We start from the raw sequence: 15,364 nt of genomic DNA, 5'->3' as shown, positions 1-15,364 counted from the left end.
GCTGCAGATGTGGGTCAGAGCTATAGGGCAGGAGCTGCTGTGTGGCAGATGTGGGTCAGATCTATAGGGCAGGAGCTGTTGTGGGGCTGATGGGGGTCAGATCTATGGGGCAGGAGCTACTGTGGGGCTGATGTTGGTCTGATCTATGGGGCAGGAGCTGCTGCGGTGCTGATTTGGGTCAGATCTATGGGGCAGGAGCTGCTGTGGGGCTGAAGTGGGTCAGATCTATGGGGCAGGAGCTGTTGTGCGGCTGATGGGGGTCAGATCTATGGGGCAGGAGCTGCTGTGGAGATGATGTACGTCAGATCTATGGGGCAGGAGCTGCTGTGGGGCTGCTGTGGGTTAGATCTATGGGGCAGGAGCTGTTGTGGGTCATATCTATTGAGCGGCAGCTGCTTTAAATATGATGTGTGTCAGATCTATGGGGCCGGAGCTGCTGTGGGGCTGATGTGGGTTAGATCTATAGGGCAGGAGCTGCTGTGCGACAGATGTGGGTCAGTTCTATGGGGCAGGAGCTGCTGTGGGGCTGATGTGGGTCAGATCCTTGGGGCTGAAGCTGCTGTGGGTCATATCTATTGGGCAGCAGCTGCTTTACATATGATGTGTGTCAGATCTATGGGGCAGGAGCTGCTGTGGGGCTGATGTGGGTTAGATCTATGGGGCAGGAGCTGTTGTGGGGCTGATGGGGGTCAGATCTATGGGGCAGGAGCTGTTGTGGGGCTGATGTTGGTCAGATCTATGGGGCAGGAGCTGCTGTGGGGCTGATGTGGGTCAGATCTATGGGGCAGGAGCTACTGTGGGGCTGATGTTGGTCTGATCTATGGGGCAGGAGCTGCTGTGCGACAGATGTGGGTCAGATCTATGGGGCAGGTGCTGCTGTGCGACATATGTGGGTCAGATCTATGGGGCAGGATCTGCTGTGGGGCTGATGTGGGAAAGATCTATGGGGCAGGAGATGCTTTGGGGCAGATGTGGGTCAGATCTATGGGGCAGGAGTTGCTGTGGGGCTGATGTGGGTCAGATCCTTGGGGCTGAAGCTGCTGTGGGTCATATCTATTGGGCAGCAGCTGCTTTACATATGATGTGTGTCAGATCTATGGGGCAGGAGCTGCTGTGGGGCTGATGTGGGTTAGATCTATGGGGCAGGAGCTGTTGTGGGGCTGATGGGGGTCGGATCTATGGGGCAGGAGCTACTGTGGGGCTGATGTGGGTCAAATCAATGGGGCAGAGCTGCTCTTGGGAACATGTGGGTCAGATCTATGGGGCAGGAGCTGCTGTGGGGCTGATGTGGGTCAGATCTATGGAACAGCTGCTGTTGTGGGGCTGATGGGGGTCAGATCTATGGGGCAGGAGCTACTGTGGGGCTGATGGGGGTCAGATCTATGGGGCAGGAGCTACTGTGGGGCTGATGTTGGTCTGATGTATGGGGCAGGAGCTGCTGTGCGACAGATGTGGGTCAGATCTATGGGGCAGGTGCTGCTGTGCGACATATGTGGGTCAGATCTATGGGGCAGGATCTGCTGTGGGGCTGATGTGGGAAAGATCTATGGGGCAGGAGATGCTTTGGGGCAGATGTGGGTCAGATCTATGGGGCAGGAGATGGTGTGTGGCAGATGTGGGTCAGATCTATGGTGTAGGAGCTTCTGTGGGGCTGATGTGGGTCAGATCTATGGGGCAGGAGCTGCTGTGGTTAAGATCTATTTGGCAGGATCAGCTGTGGGGCAGATTTGGGTCAGATCTATGGGGCAGGAGCTGTTGTGGGGCTGATGGGGGTCAGATCTATGGGGCAGGAGCTGCTGTGCGACAGATGTGGGTCAGATCTATGGGGCAGGAGCTGCAGTGGAGATGATGTACGTCAGATCTATTGGGCAGGAGCTGCTGTGGGGCTGATGTGGGTTAGATCTTTGGGGCAGGAGCTGTTGTGGGGCTGATTGGGGTCAGATCTATGGGGCAGGAGCTGCTGTGGGGCTGATGTGGGTCAAATCAATGGGGCAGAGCAGCTCTTGGGAACATGTGGGTCAGATCTATGGGGAAGGAGCTGCTGTGGGGCTGATGTGGGTCAGATCTATAGGGCAGGAGCTGCTGTGCGACAGATGTGGGTCAGATCTATGGGGCAGGAACTGCAGTGGGGCTGATGTGGGTCAGATCCTTGGGGCTGAAGCTGCTGTGGGTCATATCTATTGGGCAGCAGCTGCTTTACATATGATGTGTGTCAGATCTATGGGGCAGGAGCTGCTGTGGGGCTGATGTGGGTAAGATCTATGGGGCAGCAGCTGTTGTGGGGCTGATGGGGGTCAGATCTATGGGGCAGGAGCTACTGTGGGGCTGATGGGGGTCAGATCTATGGGGCAGGAGCTACTGTGGGGCTGATGTTGGTCTGATCTATGGGGCAGGAGCTGCTGTGCGACAGATGTGGGTCAGATCTATGGGGCAGGTGCTGCTGTGTGACATATGTGGGTCAGATCTATGGGACAGGATCTGCTGTGGGGCTGATGTGGGAAAGATCTATGGGGCAGGAGATGCTTTGGGGCAGATGTGGGTCAGATCTATGGGGCAGGAGTTGCTGTGGGGCTGATGTGGGTCAGATCTATGGGGCAGGAGATGGTGTGTGGCAGATGTGGGTCAGATCTATGGTGTAGGAGCTGCTGTGGGGTTGATGTGGGTCAGATCTATGGGGCAGGAGCTGCTGTGGTTAAGATCTATTTGGCAGGATCTGCTGTGGTGCAGATTTGGGTCAGATCTATGGGGCAGGAGCTGCTGTGTGGCAAATGTGGGTCAGATCTATGGGGCAGGAGCTGCTCTTGGGAACATGTGGGTCAGATCTATGGGGCAGGAGCTGCAGTGGAGATGATGTACGTCAGATCTATGGGGCAGGAGCTGCTGTGGGGCTGATGTACGTCAGATCTATGGGGCAGGAGCTGCTGTGGGGCAGATGTGGGTTAGATCTATGGGGCAGGAGCTGTTGTGGGGCTGATGGGGGTCAGATCTATGGGGCAGGAGCTACTGTGGGGCTGATGTGGGTCAAATCAATGGGGCAGAGCTGCTCTTGGGAACATGTGGGTCAGATCTATGGGGCAGGAGCTGCTCCGTGGCTGATGTGGGTCAGATCTATAGGGCAGGAGCTGCTGTGCGACAGATGCGGGTCAGATCTATGGGGCAGGAGCTGCAGTGGGGCTGATGTGTGTCAGATCCTTGGGGCTGAAGCTGCTGTGGGTCATATCTATTGGGCAGCAGCTGCTTTACATATGATGTGTGTCAGATCTATGGGGCAGGAGCTGCTGTGGGGCTGATGTGGGTAAGATCTATGGGGCAGGTGCTACTGTGGGGCTGATGTTGGTCTGATCTATGGGGCAGGAGCTGCTGTGCGACAGATGTGGGTCAGATATATGGGGCAGGTGCTGCTGTGCGACATATGTGGGTCAGATCTATGGGGCAGGATCTGCTGTGGGGCTGATGTGGGAAAGATCTATGGGGCAGGAGCTACTGTGGGGCTGATGTTGGTCTGATCTATGGGGCAGGAGCTGCTGCGGGGCTGATTTGGGTCAGATCTATGGGGCAGGAGCTGCTGTGGGGCTGATGTGGGTCAAATCAATGGGGCAGAGCAGCTCTTGGGAACATGTGGGTCAGATCTATGAGGAAGGAGCTGCTGTGGGGCTGATGTGGGTCAGATCTATAGGGCAGGAGCTGCTGTGCGACAGATGTGGGTCAGATCTATGGGGCAGGAACTGCAGTGGGGCTGATGTGGGTCAGATCCTTGGGGCTGAAGCTGCTGTGGGTCATATCTATTGGGCAGCAGCTGCTTTACATATGATGTGTGTCAGATCTATGGGGCAGGAGCTGCTGTGGGGCTGATGTGGGTAAGATCTATGGGGCAGCAGCTGTTGTGGGGCTGATGGGGGTCAGATCTATGGGGCAGGAGCTACTGTGGGGCTGATGGGGGTCAGATCTATGGGGCAGGAGCTACTGTGGGGCTGATGTTGGTCTGATCTATGGGGCAGGAGCTGCTGTGCGACAGATGTGGGTCAGATCTATGGGGCAGGTGCTGCTGTGTGACATATGTGGGTCAGATCTATGGGACAGGATCTGCTGTGGGGCTGATGTGGGAAAGATCTATGGGGAAGGAGATGCTTTGGGGCAGATGTGGGTCAGATCTATGGGGCAGGAGTTGCTGTGGGGCTGATGTGGGTCAGATCTATGGGGCAGGAGATGGTGTGTGGCAGATGTGGGTCAGATCTATGGTGTAGGAGCTGCTGTGGGGTTGATGTGGGTCAGATCTATGGGGCAGGAGCTGCTGTGGTTAAGATCTATTTGGCAGGATCTGCTGTGGGGCAGATTTGGGTCAGATCTATGGGGCAGGAGCTGCTGTGTGGCAAATGTGGGTCAGATCTATGGGGCAGGAGCTGCTCTTGGGAACATGTGGGTCAGATCTATGGGGCAGGAGCTGCAGTGGAGATGATGTACGTCAGATCTATGGGGCAGGAGCTGCTGTGGGGCTGATGTACGTCAGATCTATGGGGCAGGAGCTGCTGTGGGGCAGATGTGGGTTAGATCTATGGGGCAGGAGCTGTTGTGGGGCTGATGGGGGTCAGATCTATGGGGCAGGAGCTACTGTGGGGCTGATGTGGGTCAAATCAATGGGGCAGAGCTGCTCTTGGGAACATGTGGGTCAGATCTATGGGGCAGGAGCTGCTCCGTGGCTGATGTGGGTCAGATCTATAGGGCAGGAGCTGCTGTGCGACAGATGCGGGTCAGATCTATGGGGCAGGAGCTGCAGTGGGGCTGATGTGGGTCAGATCCTTGGGGCTGAAGCTGCTGTGGGTCATATCTATTGGGCAGCAGCTGCTTTACATATGATGTGTGTCAGATCTATGGGGCAGGAGCTGCTGTGGGGCTGATGTGGGTAAGATCTATGGGGCAGGTGCTACTGTGGGGCTGATGTTGGTCTGATCTATGGGGCAGGAGCTGCTGTGCGACAGATGTGGGTCAGATATATGGGGCAGGTGCTGCTGTGCGACATATGTGGGTCAGATCTATGGGGCAGGATCTGCTGTGGGGCTGATGTGGGAAAGATCTATGGGGCAGGAGCTACTGTGGGGCTGATGTTGGTCTGATCTATGGGGCAGGAGCTGCTGCGGGGCTGATTTGGGTCAGATCTATGGGGCAGGAGCTGCTGTGGTTAAGATCTATTTGGCAGGATCTGCTGTGGGGCAGATTTGGGTCAGATCTATGGGGCAGGAGCTGCTGTGGGGCTGATGTGGGTCAGATCTATGGGGCAGGAGCTGCTGTGGGTCAGATCTATGGGGCAGGAACAGATGTGGACCTGATGTTGGTCAGATTTATGGAGCAGGAGCTGCTGTGTTGCAGATGTGGGTCAGATCTATGGTGCAGGAGCTGCTGTGGGGCTGATGTAGGGCTTATCTATGGGGCAGGAGCTGCTGTGAGACTGATGGGTGTTAGATCTATGGGGAGGAGCTGCTGTGGTGCAGATGTGGGTCAGAGCTATGGGGCAGGAGCTGCTGTGGGGCTGATGTGGGTCAGATCTATGGGGCAGGAGCTGCTGTGCGACAGATGTGGGTCTTATCTATGGGGCAGGAGCTGCTGTCGGGCTGATGTGGGAAAAATCTATGGGGCAGGAGATGCTTTCGGGCAGATGTGGGTCAGATCTATGGGGCAGGAGTTGCTGTGGGGCTGATGTAGGTCAGATTCTTGGGGCTGAAGCTGCTGTGGGTCATATCTATTGGGCAGCAGCTGCTTTACATATGATGTGTGTCAGATCTATGGGGCAGGAGCAGCTGTGGGGCTGATGTGGGTGAGATCTATGGGGCAGGAGCTGTTGTAGGGCTGATGGGGGTCAGATCTATGGGGCAGGAGCTACTGTGGGGCTGATGTTGGTCTTATCTATGGGGCAGGAGCTGCTGCGGGGCTGATTTGGGTCAGATCTATGGGGCAGGAGCTGCTGTGGGGCTGATGTGGGTCAAATCAATGGGGCAGAGCTGCTCTTGGGAACATGTGGGTCAGATCTATGGGGCAGGAGCTGCTGTGGGGCTGATGTGGGTCAGATCCTTGGGGCTGAAGCTGCTGTGGGTCATATCTATTGGGCAGCAGCTGCTTTACATATGATGTGTGTCAGATCTATGGGGCAGGAGCTGCTGTGAGGCTGATGGGTGTTAGATCTATGGGGAGGAGCTGCTGTGGTGCAGATGTGGGTCAGAGCTATGGGGCAGGAGCTGCTGTGTGGCAGATGTGGGTCAGATCTATGGTGTAGGAGCTGCTGTGGGGCTGATGTGGGTCAGATCTATGGGGCAGGAGCTGCAGTGGAGATGATGTACGTCAGATCTATGATGCAGGAGCTGCTGTGGGGCTGATGTGGGTCAGATCCTTGGGGCTGAAGCTGCTGTGGGTCATATCTATTGGGCAGCAGCTGCTTTACATATGATGTGTGTCAGATCTATGGGGCCGGAGCTGCAGTGGGGCTGATGGGGGTCAGATCTATGGGGCAGGAGCTACTGTGGGGCTGATGTTGGTCAAATCAATGGGGCAGAGCTGCTCTTGGGAACATGTGGGTCAGATGTATGGGGCAGGAGCTACTGTGGGGCTGATGTGGGTCAGATCTTTAGGGCAGGAGATGCTGTGCGACAGATGTGGGTCAGATCTATAGGGCAGGAGCTGCTGTGGGTCTGATGTGGGTCAGATCCTTGGGGCTGAAGCTGCTGTGGGTCATATCTATTGGGCAGCAGCTGCTTTACATATGATGTGTGTCAGATCTATGGGGAAGGAGATGGTGTGGGGCTGATGTGGGTTAGATCTATGGGGCAGGAGCTACTGTGGGGCTGATGGGGGTCAGATCTATGGGGCAGGAGCTACTGTGGGGCTGCTGTTGGTCTGATCTATGGGGCAGGAGCTGCTGTGCGACAGATGTGGGTCAGATCTATGGGGCAGGTGCTGCTGTGCGACATATGTGGGTCAGATCTATGGGGCAAGATCTGCTGTGGGGCTGATGTGGGAAAGATCTATGGGGCAGGAGATGCTTTGGGGCAGATGTGGGTCAGATCTATGGGGCAGGAGTTGCTGTGGGGCTGATGTGGGTCAGATCCTTGGGGCTGAAGTTGCTGTGGGTCATATCTATTGGGCAGCAGCTGCTTTACATATGATGTGTGTCAGATCTATGGGGCAGGAGCTGCTGTGGGGCTGATGTGGGTCAGATCTATGGGGCAGGAGCTGTTGTGGGGCTGATGGGGGTCAGATCTATGGGGCAGGAGCTACTGTGGGGCTGATGGGGGTCAGATCTATGGGGCAGGAGCTACTGTGGGGCTGATGTTGTTCTGATCTATGGGGCAGGAGCTGCTGTGCGACAGATGTGGGTCAGATCTATGGGGCAGGTGCTGCTGTGCGACATATGTGGGTCAGATCTATGGGGCAGGATCTGCTGTGGGGCTGATGTGGGAAAGATCTATGGGGCAGGAGATGCTTTGGGGCAGATGTGGGTCAGATCTATGGTGCAGGAGCTGCTGTGGGGCAGATGTGGGTTAGATCTATGGGGCAGGAGCTGTTGTGGGGCTGATGTGGGTCAGATCTATGCGGCAGGAGCTGTTGTGGGGCTGATGGGGGTCAGATCTATGGGGCAGGAGCTACTGTGGGGCTGATGGGGGTCAGATCTATGGGGCAGGAGCTACTGCGGGGCTGATGTTGGTCTGATCTATGGGGCAGGAGCTGCTGTGCGACAGATGTGGGTCAGATCTATGGGGCAGGTGCTCCTGAGCCACATATGTGGGTCAGATCTATGGGGCAGGATCTGCTGTGGGGCTGATGTGGGAAAGATCTATGGGGCAGGAGATGCTTTGGGGCAGATGTGGGTCAGATCTATGGTGCAGGAGCTGCTGTGGGGCAGATGTGGGTTAGATCTATGGGGCAGGAGCTGTTGTGGGGCAGATGTGGGTCAGATCTATGGGGCAGGAGCTGCTGTGGGGCAGATGTGGGTTAGATCTATGGGGCAGGAGCTGCTGTGGGGCTGATGTGGGTTAGATCTAAGGGGCAGGAGCTGTTGTGGGGCTGATGTGGGTCAGATCTATGGGGCAGGAGATGCTTTGGGGCAGATGTGGGTCAGATCTATGGGGCAGGAGTTGCTGTGGGGCTGATGTGGGTCAGATCCTTGGGGCTGAAGCTGCTGTGGGTCATATCTACTGGGCAGCAGCTTCTTTAAATATGATGTGTGTCAGATCTATGGGGCAGGAGCTGCTGTGGGGCTGATGTGGGTTAGATCTATAGGGCAGGAGCTGTTGTGGGGCTGATGGGGTCAGATCTATGGGGCAGGAGCTACTGTGGGGCTGATGTTGGTCTGATCTATGGGGCAGGAGCTGCTGCGGGGCTGATTTGGGTCAGATCTATTGGGCAGGAGCAGCTGTGGGGCTGATGTGGGTTAGATCTATGGTGCAGGAGCTGTTGTGGGGCTGATGGGGGTCTGATCTATGGGGCAGGAGCTACTGTGGGGCTGATGGGGGTCAGATCTTTGAGGCAGGAGCTGTTGTGGGGATGATGGGGGTCAGATCTATGGGTCAGGAGCTACTGTGGGGCTGATGGGGTGCAGATCTATGGGGCAGGAGCTACTGTGGGGCTGATGGGGGTCAGATCTATGAGGCAGGAGCTACTGTGGGGCTGATGTGGGTTAGATCTATGGGGCAGGAGCTGTTGTGGGGCTGATGGGGGTCAGATCTATGGGGCAGGAGCTACTGTGGGGCTGATGGGGGTCAGATCTATGGGGCAGGAGCTACTGTGGGGCTGATGTGGGTTAGATCTATGGGGCAGGAGCTGTTGTGGGGCTGATGGGGGTCAGATCTATGGGGTAGGAGCGACTGTGGGTCAGATCTGTGGGTCAAATCAATGGGGCAGAGCTGCTCTTGGGAACATGTGGGTCAGATCTATGGGGCAGGAGCTGCTGTGGGGCTGATGTGGGTCAGATCTATGGGGCAGGAGCTGCTGTGGGGCTGATGTGGGACAGATCTATGGGGCAGGAGTTGCTGTGGGGCTGATGTGGGTCAGATCCTTGGGGCTGAAGCTGCTGTGGGTCATATCTATTGGGCAGCAGCTGCTTTACATATGATGTGTGTCAGATCTAAGGGGCAGGAGCTGCTGTGGGGCTGATGTGGGTTAGATCTATGGGGCAGCAGCTGTTGTGAGGCTGATGGGGGTCAGATCTATGGGGCAGGAGCTACTGTGGGGCTGATGGGGGTCAGATCTATGGGGCAGGAGCTACTGTGGGGCTGATGTTGGTCTGATCTATGGGGCAGGAGCTGCTGTGCGACAGATGTGGGTCAGATCTATGGGGCAGGTGCTGCTGTGCGACATATGTGGGTCAGATCTATGGGGCAGGAGATGCAGTGGGGCTGAAGTGGGTCAAATCAATGGGGCAGAGCTGCTCTGGGGCACATGTGGGTCAGATCTATGGAGCAGGAGCTGCTGTGGGGCAGATTTGAATCAGATCTATAGGGCAGGAGCTGCTGTGGGTCAGATCTATGGAGCAGGAGCTGCTGTGGGGCGCATGTGAGTTAGATCTATGGGGCAGGAGATGGTGTGGGGCATATGTGGGTCAGATCTATGGGGCAGGATCTCCTGGGGGCTGATGTGGGTCAGATCTGTGGGGTAAAATCTGCTGTGGGGCAGATGTGGTTCAGATCTATGGGGCAGGAGCTTCTGTGGGGTTGATGTGGGTCAGATCTATTGGACAGGATCTGCTGTTTGGCAGATGTGGGTCAGTTCTATGGGGCAGGAGCTGCTGTGGGGCAGATGTGGGTCAGATCTATGGGGCAGGAGCTGCTGTGGGGCAGATGTGGGTCAGATCTATGGAGCAGGAGCTGCTGTGCGTCAGATGTGGGTCAGATCTATAGGTCAGGAGCTGCTGTGGCTGCTGTGGGTCAGTTCTATGGGGCAGGAGATGCTGTGAGGCTGATGTGGGTCAAATCAATGGGGCAGAGCTTCTCTGGGGCACATGTGGGTCAGATCTATGGAGCAGGAGCTGCTGTGGGGCACATGTGAGTTAGATCTATGGGGCTGAGCTGCTGTGGGGCAGATGTGGGTCAGATCTTTGAAGAGGATCTGCTGTGGGGCTGCTGTGGGTCAGATCTATGGGGCAGGATCTCCTGGGGGCTGATGTGCGTCAGATCTGTGGGGTAAAATCTGCTGTGGGGCAGATGTGGTTCAGATCTATGGGTCAGGAGCTGCTGTGGGGCAGATGTGGGTCAGATCTATGGGGCAAGAGCTGCTGTGGTGCAGATGTGGGTCAGATCTATGTGGCAGGAGCTGCTGTGGGGCTGATACGGTTAAGATCTATGGAGCGGGAGATGCTATGGGGCTGATGAGGGTCAGATCTATGGGGCAGGAGCTGCTGTGGGGCACATGTGAGTTAGATCTATGGGGCAGGAGATGGTGTGGGGCAGATTTGGGTCAGATGTATGGGGCAGGAGCTGATGTGGGGCTGATGTTGGTCAGATCTATAGGTCAGGAGCTGCAGTGGGGTGATGTGGGTCAGATCTATGGGGCAGAGCTGCTCTGGGGCACATGTGGGTCAGATCTATGGAGCAGGAGCTGCTGTGGGGCAGATTTGAATCAGATCTATAGGGCAGGAGCTGCTGTGGGTCAGATCTATGGGCAGGAGCTGCTGTGGGGCACATGTGAGTTAGATCTATGGGGCAGGAGATGGTGTGGGGCAGATTTGGGTCAGATGTATGGGTCAGGAGCTGCTGTGTGGCTGATGAGGGTCAGATCTATGGGGCATGGGCTGCTGTGGGTCAGATCTACGGGACTGGAGCTGCAGTGGAGCACATGTGGGTCAGATCTATGGGGTAGAAGCTGCTGTGGGGCTGATGGGGGTCATATCTATAAGGCAGGAGCTGCTGTGGGGCTGACGTGGGTCAGATCTATGAGGCAAGAGCTGCTGTGGGGCAGAGTTGGGTCATATCTATGGGGCAGGAGCTGCTGTGGGGCTGATGTGGGTCAGATCTATGGGGCAGGAGCTGATGTGGGGCTGATGTTGGTCAGATCTATAGGGCAGGAGCTGCAGTGGGGCTGATGTGGGTCAGATCTATGGGGCAGGATCTCCTGTGCGGCTGATGTGGGTCAAATCAATGGGGCAGAGCTGCTCTGGGGCACATGTGGGTCAGATCTATGGAGCAGGAGCTGCTGTGGGGCAGATTTGAATCAGATCTATAGGGCAGGAGTTGCTGTGGGTCAGATCTATGGGGCAGGAGCTGCTGTGGGGCTGATGTGGGTCAGATCTATGGGGCAGGAGATGCTGTGGGTTAGATCTATGGGGCAGGAGCTGTTGTGGTGCTGATGGGGGTCAGATCCTTAGGGCAGGAGCTACTGTGGGGCTGATGTTGGTCTGATCTATGAGGCAGGAGCTGCTGTGGGACTGATGTGGGTTAGATCTATAGGGCAGGAGCTGTTGTGGGGCTGATGGGGGTCAGATCTATGGGGCAGGAGCTACTGTGGGGCTGATGTTGGTCTGATCTATGGGGCAGGACCTGCTGCGTGGCTGATTTGGGTCAGATCTACGGGGCAGGAGCTGCTGTGAGGCTGATGTGGGTTAGATCTATGGGGCAGGAGCTGTTGTGGGGCTGATGGGGGTCAGATCTATGGGGCAGGAGATGCTGTGGGTCAGATCTATGGGGCAGGAGATGCTGTGGGTCAGATCTATGGGGCAGGAGCTGCTGTGGGGCAGATGTGGGTCAGATCTATGGGTCAGCAGCTGCTGTGGGTATGATGTGGGTCAGATCTATGGGTCAGCAGCTGCTGTGGGGCTGATGTGGGTCAGATCTATGGGGCAGGAGCTGCAGTGGAGATGATGTAGATCAGATCTATGGGGCAGGAGCTGTTGTGGGGCTGATGGGGGTCAGATCTATGGGGCAGGAGCTGTTGTGGGGCTGATGTGGGTCAAATCAATGGGACAGAGCTGCTCTTGGGAACATGTGGGTCAGATCTATGGGGCAGGAGCTGCTGTGGGGCTGATGTGGGTCAGATCTATAGGGCAGGAGCTGCTGTGCGACAGATGTGGGTCAGATCTATGGGGCAGGAGCTGCTGTGGGTCAGATCTATGGAGCAGGAGCTGCTGTGGGGCACATGTGAGTTAGATCTATGGGGCAGGAGATGGTGTGGGGCATATGTGGGTCAGATCTATGGGGCAGGATCTCCTGGGGGCTGATGTGGGTCAGATCTGTGGGGTAAAATCTGCTGTGGGGCAGATGTGGTTCAGATCTATGGGGCAGGAGCTTCTGTGGGGTTGATGTGGGTCAGATCTATTGTACAGGATCTGCTGTTTGGCAGATGTGGGTCAGTTCTATTGGGCAGGAGCTGCTGTGGGGCAGATGTGGGTCAGATCTATGGGGCAGGAGCTGCTGTGGGGCAGATGTGGGTCAGATCTATGGAGCAGGAGCTGCTGTGCGTCAGATGTGGGTCAGATCTATTGGTCAGGAGCTGCTGTGGCTGCTGTGGGTCAGTTCTATGGGGCAGGAGATGCTGTGAGGCTGATGTGGGTCAAATCAATGGGGCAGAGCTTCTCTGGGGCACATGTGGGTCAGATCTATGGAGCAGGAGCTGCTGTGGGGCACATGTGAGTTAGATCTATGGGGCTGAGCTGCTGTGGGGCAGATGTGGGTCAGATCTTTGAAGAGGATCTGCTGTGGGGCTGCTGTGGGTCAGATCTATGGGGCAGGATCTCCTGGGGGCTGATGTGCGTCAGATCTGTGGGGTAAAATCTGCTGTGGGGCAGATGTGGTTCAGATCTATGGGTCAGGAGCTGCTGTGGGGCAGATGTGGGTCAGATCTATGGGGCAAGAGCTGCTGTGGTGCAGATATGGGTCAGATCTATGTGGCAGGAGCTGCTGTGGGGCTGATACGGTTAAGATCTATGGAGCGGGAGATGCTATGGGGCTGATGAGGGTCAGATCTATGGGGCAGGAGCTGCTGTGGGGCACATGTGAGTTAGATCTATGGGGCAGGAGATGGTGTGGGGCAGATTTGGGTCAGATGTATGGGGCAGGAGCTGATGTGGGGCTGATGTTGGTCAGATCTATAGGTCAGGAGCTGCAGTGGGGTGATGTGGGTCAGATCTATGGGGCAGAGCTGCTCTGGGGCACATGTGGGTCAGATCTATGGAGCAGGAGCTGCTGTGGGGCAGATTTGAATCAGATCTATAGGGCAGGAGCTGCTGTGGGTCAGATCTATGGGCAGGAGCTGCTGTGGGGCACATGTGAGTTAGATCTATGGGGCAGGAGATGGTGTGGGGCAGATTTGGGTCAGATGTATGGGTCAGGAGCTGCTGTGTGGCTGATGAGGGTCAGATCTATGGGGCATGGGCTGCTGTGGGTCAGATCTACGGGACTGGAGCTGCAGTGGAGCACATGTGGGTCAGATCTATGGGGTAGAAGCTGCTGTCGGGCTGATGGGGGTCATATCTATAAGGCAGGAGCTGCTGTGGGGCTGACGTGGGTCAGATCTATGAGGCAAGAGCTGCTGTGGGGCAGAGTTGGGTCATATCTATGGGGCAGGAGCTGCTGTGGGGCTGATGTGGGTCAGATCTATGGGGCAGGAGCTGATGTGGGGCTGATGTTGGTCAGATCTATAGGGCAGGAGCTGCAGTGGGGCTGATGTGGGTCAGATCTATGGGGCAGGAGCTGCAGTGGAGATGATGTACGTCAGATCTATGATGCAGGAGCTGCTGTGGGGCTGATGTGGGAAAGATCTATGGGGCAAGAGATGCTTTGGGGCAGATGTTGGTCAGATCTATGGGGCAGGAGTTGCTGTGGGGCTGATGTGGGTCAGATCCTTGGGGCTGAAGCTGCTGTGGGTCATATCTATTGGGCAGCAGCTGCTTTACATATGATGTGTGTCAGATCTGTGGGGCCGGAGCTGCAGTGGGGCTGATGGGGGTCAGATCTATGGGGCAGGAGCTACTGTGGGGCTGATGTTGGTCAAATCAATGGGGCAGAGCTGCTCTTGGGAACATGTGGGTCAGATGTATGGGGCAGGAGCTACTGTGGGGCTGATGTGGGTCAGATCTTTAGGGCAGGAGATGCTGTGCGACAGATGTGGGTCAGATCTATAGGGCAGGAGCTGCTGTGGGGCTGATGTGGGTCAGAACCTTGGGGCTGAAGCTGCTGTGGGTCATATCTATTGGGCAGCAGCTGCTTTACATATGATGTGTGTCAGATCTATGGGGAAGGAGATGGTGTGGGGCTGATGTGGGTTAGATCTATGGGGCAGGAGCTACTGTGGGGCTGATGGGGGTCAGATCTATGGGGCAGGAGCTACTGTGGGGCTGATGTTGGTCTGATCTATGGGGCAGGAGCTGCTGTGCGAAAGATGTGGGTCAGATCTATGGGGCAGGTGCTGCTGTGCGACATATGTGGGTCAGATCTATGGGGCAGGTGCTGCTGTGCGACATATGTGGGTCAGATCTATGGGGCAGGATCTGCTGTGGGGCTGATGTGGGAAAGATCTATGGGGCAGGAGATGCTTTGGGGCAGATGTGGGTCAGATCTATTGGGCAGGAGTTGCTGTGGGGCTGATGTGGGTCAGATCCTTGGGGCTGAAGCTGCTGTGGGTCATATCTATTGGGCAGCAGCTGCTTTACATATGATGTGTGTCAGATCTATGGGGCAGGAGCTGCTGTGGGGCTGATGTGGGTCAGATCTATGGGGCAGGAGCTGTTGTGGGGCTGATGGGGGTCAGATCTATGGGGCAGGAGCTACTGTGGGGCTGATGGGGGTCAGATCTATGGGGCAGGAGCTACTGTGGGGCTGATGTTGTTCTGATCTATGGGGCAGGAGCTGCTGTGTGACAGATGTGGGTCAGATCTATGGGGCAGGTGCTGCTGTGCGACATATGTGGGTCAGATCTATGGGGCAGGATCTGCTGTGGGGCTGATGTGGGAAAGATCTATGGGGCAGGAGATGCTTTGGGGCAGATGTGGGTCAGATCTATGGTGCAGGAGCTGCTGTGGGGCAGATGTGGGTTAGATCTATGGGGCAGGAGCTGTTGTGGGGCTGATGTGGGTCAGATCTATGCGGCAGGAGCTGTTGTGGGGCTGATGGGGGTCAGATCTATGGGGCAGGAGCTACTGTGGGGCTGATGGGGGTCAGATCTATGGGGCAGGAGCTACTGTGGGGCTGATGTTGGTCTGATCTATGGGGCAGGAGCTGCTGTGCGACAGATGTGGGTCAGATCTATGGGGCAGGTGCTCCTGAGCGACATATGTGGGTCAGATCTATGGGGCAGGATCTGCTGTGGGGCTGATGTGGGTTAGATCTATGGGGCAGGAGATGCTTTGGGGCAGATGTGGGTCAGATCTATGGGGCAGGAGTTGCTGTGGGGC

Source organism: Coturnix japonica, chromosome 35, assembly GCF_054131305.1.
Source record: "Coturnix japonica strain WE chromosome 35, WE-NBRP24, whole genome shotgun sequence".
In the NCBI taxonomy this organism is placed as follows: Eukaryota; Metazoa; Chordata; class Aves; order Galliformes; family Phasianidae; genus Coturnix; species Coturnix japonica.
Note: the sequence above shows the minus strand (reverse complement) of the source record.